The sequence below is a fragment of the Adiantum capillus-veneris genome, chromosome 11, assembly GCF_014529385.1.
Source record: "Adiantum capillus-veneris isolate H3 chromosome 11, ASM1452938v2, whole genome shotgun sequence".
In the NCBI taxonomy this organism is placed as follows: Eukaryota; Viridiplantae; Streptophyta; class Polypodiopsida; order Polypodiales; family Pteridaceae; genus Adiantum; species Adiantum capillus-veneris.
The window spans coordinates 148,421,652-148,429,017 of record NC_140941.1 but is presented as its reverse complement, the minus strand read 5'-3'; positions in this window follow the sequence as shown (position 1 = coordinate 148,429,017).

The window sequence follows — 7,366 nt, the reverse complement described above, 5'->3', positions numbered from 1 at the left end:
CTTTCAAGACCTTTCGACATTTGTTTTTGAATGAAACATTGTGACCTTCATCATCCAATTAACTTGTAGAAATTAGGTTTTTGCAAAGAGAGGGAACATGCCTAAGATCCTTAAGCTTCCATTCATTTCTATTTGCAGTTTTGACAAAAACTATAGCTTTGCCAACAATCTCACAAGCTTCATCATCTCCCAAGTATACATACCCAAAATAACCTTTGGTGTAATCTTGGAAATGCTACTTGTGTAGTGTCGCATGGAATGAAGCTCCAAAGTATACTATCCAAAGAATTGGACACATTGTCTAGCGATAGAATTAGAGCATCTTGCTCCACTTTACCTGCCACATTGGCCTTCGATGTTGTCTTGTTGTCTTGGGACTCCGACTTCTTATTCTTCTTAGACCATAAATCCTTCTTGACATGGCCCTTTTTACCATAGTACAACACTCAAGAATTGATTGTGTACATGACTTTGCTTTGAGAGATCATGACTTCTTTGGTTTTTGAAACTCTCCTTCAATCTTTCTCTCATTTTCACTGACAATGCAACACTTGATGATTCACATGTGCTTCTCCTTTGCATTTCCTTGCTTAAGAGAACATACACAACATCAACAAACTTGAGAGTATTAGAAGAGCTCACACTTTATCATTGATGTTGACCTTATTGGATGTTGATAGTTTCTTGTAAAGACTGTCAAGAGACTTCATCAAGTCCTCTATGGTCTTCATGTCCAAAATGTTGAAGGCCATCATTGATGCCAAGCATAGCCAGATTTTCCCCAATGCCTTTTGATCAAGGACGTTCCAAGCTTCTTTGCAAGACCACCTAGTGGCAAAAAGATATCCTTTTGGTAGAGATAGTCTTCAAGGAAGTGAGTGCGGTGTAGGAGGGCCTTTTATTTGGCAGTTTAAGGATCCCATTATTTTTTGCTTAAAGTTAAGCAAAGATTCCCTTTTTAAAAGGAATGGGTGAAGTCCATGGTTTTCTCCAAGGTTTGACCATGTGTTTTTTGAAATAGGTGGGTTTGATGCTTAAAGAGGATGGTTTTAAATTTGAAATGTTGAATCGTGATCCAAAAGGCTGAAAGCTCAATAATATTTTATTGAAGAAGATCTTGCAATGATTGGGAATGGGGAGTGGTTTTGACATGGCAGGTTCTCTTTTTGAATTTGGGAAAAGGGGAAAGTGGGGAAGGAGGAGCACCTTATTTTATGGGCCCTTGATTTGATCTTGATCCAATGGATCTTTTAGAAAAGGGAAAGGAGGGTGGAACATTTCATCTTGTGCCTTTGATTTGGACCTTGATCCAAGGGTTGAAGATGCCCCCTTTCAATATGGCCCAAGTTACATCCCTACCACCCAATTTGAATTTCCTCCCCACAATCCAATGGCTTAGTTTGAATTTAATAACCATTTCTTTTCCTTGTAATGAGTTCTTTCATATGGTTTCCCAATTTTATGATGAGACTAGCGTGGTATTTCTCTAAAGGGGGTTTCTTTAAATAGCATCTTTTTAAGCCCTAACAATGGTGGGTTTCTACACACATGGCATCACACTATTTGTCTATTTTCTAAATCCTTTCATTAAGCCATGCCAATTTAAGTGGCCCTCCCTAACCCCATTACTTCCTAATGTTGATCTGAATCTTCTAGTGTTGGTAGTTATTGCCTTTCAATTTCTTGATCTTGAGCTTATCTTCCTTTGCCAACACTCCCACTCAATTCAAGGAATCCTTTCTTTAAGATGTTTTAGGCACAAGAAAACCCCACTTTGATACCAATTGTTAGAAATAAAGGCATAGCTAAATAGGGATTAGAGTAGTTAACTTCATGGAGAAAGATAATTCACACATAAGAGAGAGAGAGAGAGAGAGAGAGAGAGAGAGAGAGAGCACATGATATACGTAGTTCACCCACATGTGGCATACGTCCATGGGAAAGCAACCACTCAATGGCTTTGTAGTTCAAACTAGAAGTAGGTTACAAAGGGATTAGCAACTCTTAATGGAACTCCCACCTTGCTTCACTCTCTTACACCACCACTTCACACACACTTCACCACCACAAATGCATTTTTGTGTGTAGAAGAGACCTCCTTTTATAGGCCAAAATGGGTTTCCCTCTCTTAGGAGGGACAACCGTGTGTAGGCAAGTTCAAGTAAAACTCCCCCATGTGTAGCCACCCTTGTGTAGACAAGTCCACTGAGAAATTGGCCACCGACCATTGACCATCGGCCACCGACCAAACGGCTACCAATCGGTCACTTTTTTATCATCCTCTGGAAACAATATTCCAGGCATGAATTTTTGGTTTTCCGGCAAGTGACACCCTTCAAAAAAGAACTCAGTCATCAGTGCCAAAGAGTTTTTTATACACACCAAGTACCAAAAATGTCATCCTCAATCATAACCCAAAATTTAATGCTAACTTATGTCCATTTGAAAAAGCTCAAATTTTTAGTGCTATGCAAGCATTTTAAAAGTCAAGCAAAGCACTAAGAATTCAACAATCAAAGCCAATTTTACTACACCAAATGAGGAATTCCAAAGATCGAGCAAGATTTGTCGAGCGAACCAAAAATCGAGCAAAATGAGCCAGTTAAATAGGATAGAGACACATAACGTTGTCAACTTTTTGTACATTTGACAATACTTAATGACATGTGAGATTTCATAAATTTAGGAAACATTAGAAAAATTTGCTCATTATATTTCTCTACATCTAGAGGCATCTGTACATATGCAAGAAAAACAAAATTTTCTTATACCTGTGTGAACATTCCATATATATATTATTTATTTATTTATTTATTTATATTTATATATATTTCTATGTATATCTCCCCCCCCCCCGTCTCTCTCTCTCTCTCTCTCTCTCTCTCTCTCTCTCTCTCTCTCTCTCTCTCTCTCTCTCTCTCTCTCTCTCACACACACACACACACACACACACACACACACACACACACACACACACACACACACACACAGAGAAGCAATGAGAGTCACTAATAATCAACTATGCACTTTGGCCTTTGGGAACAATAAAGAAACACCTCTCCCCTCTCTCTCTCTCTCTCTCTCTCTCTCTCTCTCTCTCTCTCTCTCACACACACACACACACACACACACTATATGGTCTATAGGTATTCTGGTTACTAATGCCCCCCCCCCCCCCCCCCCCCCCATTGATTTTGCCTGGAAGTTGATGGGATACTTTTTACTGCTCAATAACATGCCATATAATGACCATGGGACGCGGCCCTTGAATAGTAAAGCTTATAAGTTTTTTCTGGAGTGTTGACCGTGAGTATAGTCTCTGTTCTCATTACACTGAGAAGGCGGCCTCTTCTCTCTGGCTATGGAACTCCCCTCTCAAGGGCATCTGCGTGCCGTTTGATGATATCGCACAATGGAGGGCGGCTCGGCTCACTCATTACTCAAGCTCAGAAGACTGGCAGTCCACCCTATTTAAACAAGGTGAGGGTGCACCTTGCCCCTCACTTAGCCAATGATTTTTTTTTTGTGTTTTTTTCAAAAAGGAACTACTGCCTGCTTCACGGATTGGAGCTCACCACTCAAACATCTCATGTTTTTTTCTGGCCTTAACTTGCCTCACTGCTGGTTATGATTGAAATTTTGAGCAGTAAGCAGTACCCTGCCATTTTGTTAACACAATAGGGAATGAGGTTTTCAATAAGCATTGTGGTGGTTTTTTCTCCTTGCAGTCGTGATTGGTTTTTTTCAACATTCGTTAAACTATGGTTCTTATACACTATGCATACTACTCTTGAACATTAGGATCTGATGGTACTTAGCATGGGATTTGGTTGCTAAAATTAGTTGGCATCCACTGTTTGATTACATTCGAGGGGTTTCTTCCTATTGTTTTTTTGGAAGGAAACTGTGCGCAACATAGGCTTTATACTACTATGTAACTTTGGGTTTTTTTTAAGCCGCTGCATGTTTTTTCAACTACGATCCATACGTATTTTGGCAATAACTGGTTTTTTTCAATAAAAAGAGGTTAGTCTTGGCCTTTGTAGCATCTGAGGCGCTGGGTACCTTGTAATACTGTGCGTACTCATAGTATGAGAAAGGTGGACATCATTTACACTTCGCAATATGGCTGGGCATAACCCACCGTTTTTGGGGGGCTGCTAATGGTTGATGAAATAGTTCACTATTCTACTCTTTCTGAAGGTAAGTATATGGCAGTTTTTGGCTTAGCATGTATGGAAAGAAACCAAGCAAGGGCTCTAAAAAAGTTGTACCTCGTTTAAGGATGGATTCCTACTACTGTTTCAGCCGCTGGTATTATTGTATGGCATGTTGTCTACCGCTTTTGGCACTTGGAAAAACCTGCCGTATGGAGGAAATGCTAAACTGTTGTATTTTTGGACCCATGTACTAGGTTAAGTTGCTTTCATGGGTAGGAATATGATCCGTGACATTATTTGAACGACCTGATCATTATGATTGATTGCAACGATGCTTTATAGCATTTTCATTCACAGTTTGTCTTGGTTTGGACGAGCTAGGCCTCTACCACTTGTCTAGCTATTAGTTTATGATTAATAATATGAGATTGCAATGGACTCCATTTGTAAACAGTATTACAGCATCAGTTCTATAGTTAGAAGGAAATATCTTTGCTTAATTACCAATAGAACCTCACTAATATGACAGATAACAAACTCATGTAGTTTGGTTTCTTAGGGGGATTATACCACTCAGATTAGAAGAGGAAATCTGTCACTTAGATTGGAAGTAATAATTAAACCTATAAACACAAATGTTTTACTATGGACCTAGCTTGTTTAAAGTAAAAAAGTTTTGTAAGATGGACCATGGATAACAACTGGTATGGTCCATTAATACTTGTAAAACAATCCAAAGCTAACTTAATTGTTGTCTTGTTTGGATGGATGCAGGTAAGAACTCTATCTTATCTTGGAAGGTTTCTTTACTTTGGCAAGCTACCCTACTTTGGATGGAACACTCATTGATGACTTGGGAAGTTCTTTTGCTTTCTGCATACTGAAAGGGGATCTCTTTCCTACAAACATTGTACTTAAATAATTCTAATACTCAGTTGTTTTTGTACAAATCTATTCCTTGATCTAGTGCCAGCTGTCTTTTGAATGTAAAAATTCAATTATGTCTTGTTATTTAAGATTTAACAACTACACACACATCCTATACATACGGTTTTTCTTTTTAAGAGAAATCGGGATGCTGGCTTTGGAAATTCTCTTCGAAATTGAGTTCTAAGTTGGACCCACAATCTGTAATCCCTTGACTGGTTGACTGGTGTTAGGTGGTCCCTTTTAGACTCTTTTTCAGGTTCCCTGCTCATGGCTACTATAGTCTTTGACTTTGCTGGTTAAAGGTTTGCAGGCCCGAAAATATTACAAGTACTGTTTTATACTTCTATTTATGTTTACGTTGTTCCCTTTTTAGGACTGCTTACCCTATAGAATGACAGCTCGCATGAGCACTAATCACAACCCGGAGAATCAAGCAAAGATTCTCGAATAGATTAAGCTTTACCTTAAGGACAGTAAACCAAAGAATGCCTTGGAAATTACAACTAGACCTTTCCTCTCTAGGAAGGCCAAAGATTGTATTACCTACTATGGAAAATATAAGTGAACCTCACCTCACTGTTTTTGCAGACTCTTGCTGTCTCACAAGGATTGGAACTGACCTCGGAGCCCCTCTCAGTGGCCACTTATCTTGTTCTCAGATGTATTAGCATCTTGGATGCTTCGCAACTAGTTTATGATTCGGCATTTACTTCTGACAAAAAATTATATGTCTTACATATGTTGTCTTTTAATGATTGGGTTAAGATTTTAGCAACTTTAGACAAAGACTCCATGGAAGGAGTAAATTTAATTTCCCAATACATTGCCCAGCTTCCTCTATTATCCTCACAGTATCAGCAAGAGCTTTCTCTGTTCTCCTCCTTTGGTGCAGATCTGTCTAACTTTCTTAGGAAGTTATGTGGGCTTAATCCCTCTTTTGTCTGTGCACCAGCCACTCCTTCTATTCCACAAATGGGTGGTATCTTCTATCGGGATAGTGCAACCCTTGAAGCAATTAAGGAATTTTAGAGTAATCTTTGCTACCTCAATGACTCAAACCTCCTTCAGATGGTGCCCAAAATCTCTAAAGTTTTTCCTGTCTTGCCCGTGAGACAGATTGAAATTGAATCCCTCGGGGTTGACCATCAGCTTTGGGTCCTTCCCAACAAGGCTTTCTTAGCTCCTATTTTAAGTGAGACCTGGGTTTACCTTGCCAATCTCCCTACCTCTATTGTGGAAGATTGCAGACTCAAGATTCTTAGAGGGCAATTCTTGGATAAAGGTGAGCTCATCAAAGCACCCTTTTTTCTCATCGACCACTCCAAGTGCCCCTCAAATACAGGCATGTACATCCGTACCTAAGGAAACATGGAATTTGCAAAGAGTAACCCTGATTTTTACACTGAGTCCATATGGAATGTCTTTCATCCTTAAGTGAAATGTGTTTGCATATTTCTTGACCCTGAAGCCTCTTGTGAATCCAGCATCATGTGGTTTGACCATGCCATCTGATTTATTCTCAACCATTTGGACTTACTGTTCTCGGAGAAACCTGTGGAATTTCATATTTCCCTCATTTGCTCTTGGTTAGGTGGCCAAGCATTGTAATTGCACAGATTGCCTTCAACATCTTCCATGGACTTATGCTTGATATCTTGAAGGAGTTAAAAGTTGATGAACCTGGCATTTACTTAACTACTTATGCTAACTTTAAAGGTGTTAAGCTCATCACTAGTCTTCTTAAACCTTGTAGTGATGAGGATGACTCCCTTGCTCTCAAAAGGGCTAACTCTTTGATCACTCCCAACTCCTTCACTTCCTTCTTAACACCTAGTTCATCCTCTAACCGAGGAAGAGTTTGTATCTTTACAAGAGGAAGAGGCAGATCCCCCCCCCATTAGGAACTTCCCTGAATTTTAACCTCTAGATGTATTGCAGGTTGCTACAAGCCCTTGCGAAAGAAGAACTCTCAACAAAGAGGATCCGAAAAATGGTTTTTTCTACATACACTGTCTCTTAAACAATGTACTCCTTGATTGGATTCAACCAAAAAATCATTTTTGTGAGTGCTTTGATCTTTTTTTTGGTAATCACAAACTGCTCAACAATATACTCATAGGATGGAAATATCATCATCCCGTAAAAAGGTTGATCTATAATAATGACTTTCTTCAGCAGGATTCTGTCCCTCATTGTACATGTGTTCAGTTTACCACTTTTTGCAAAAATTTTGAGGATTTTGGTAACCATGTTTGCACTTGTGATCTTAGCATTAT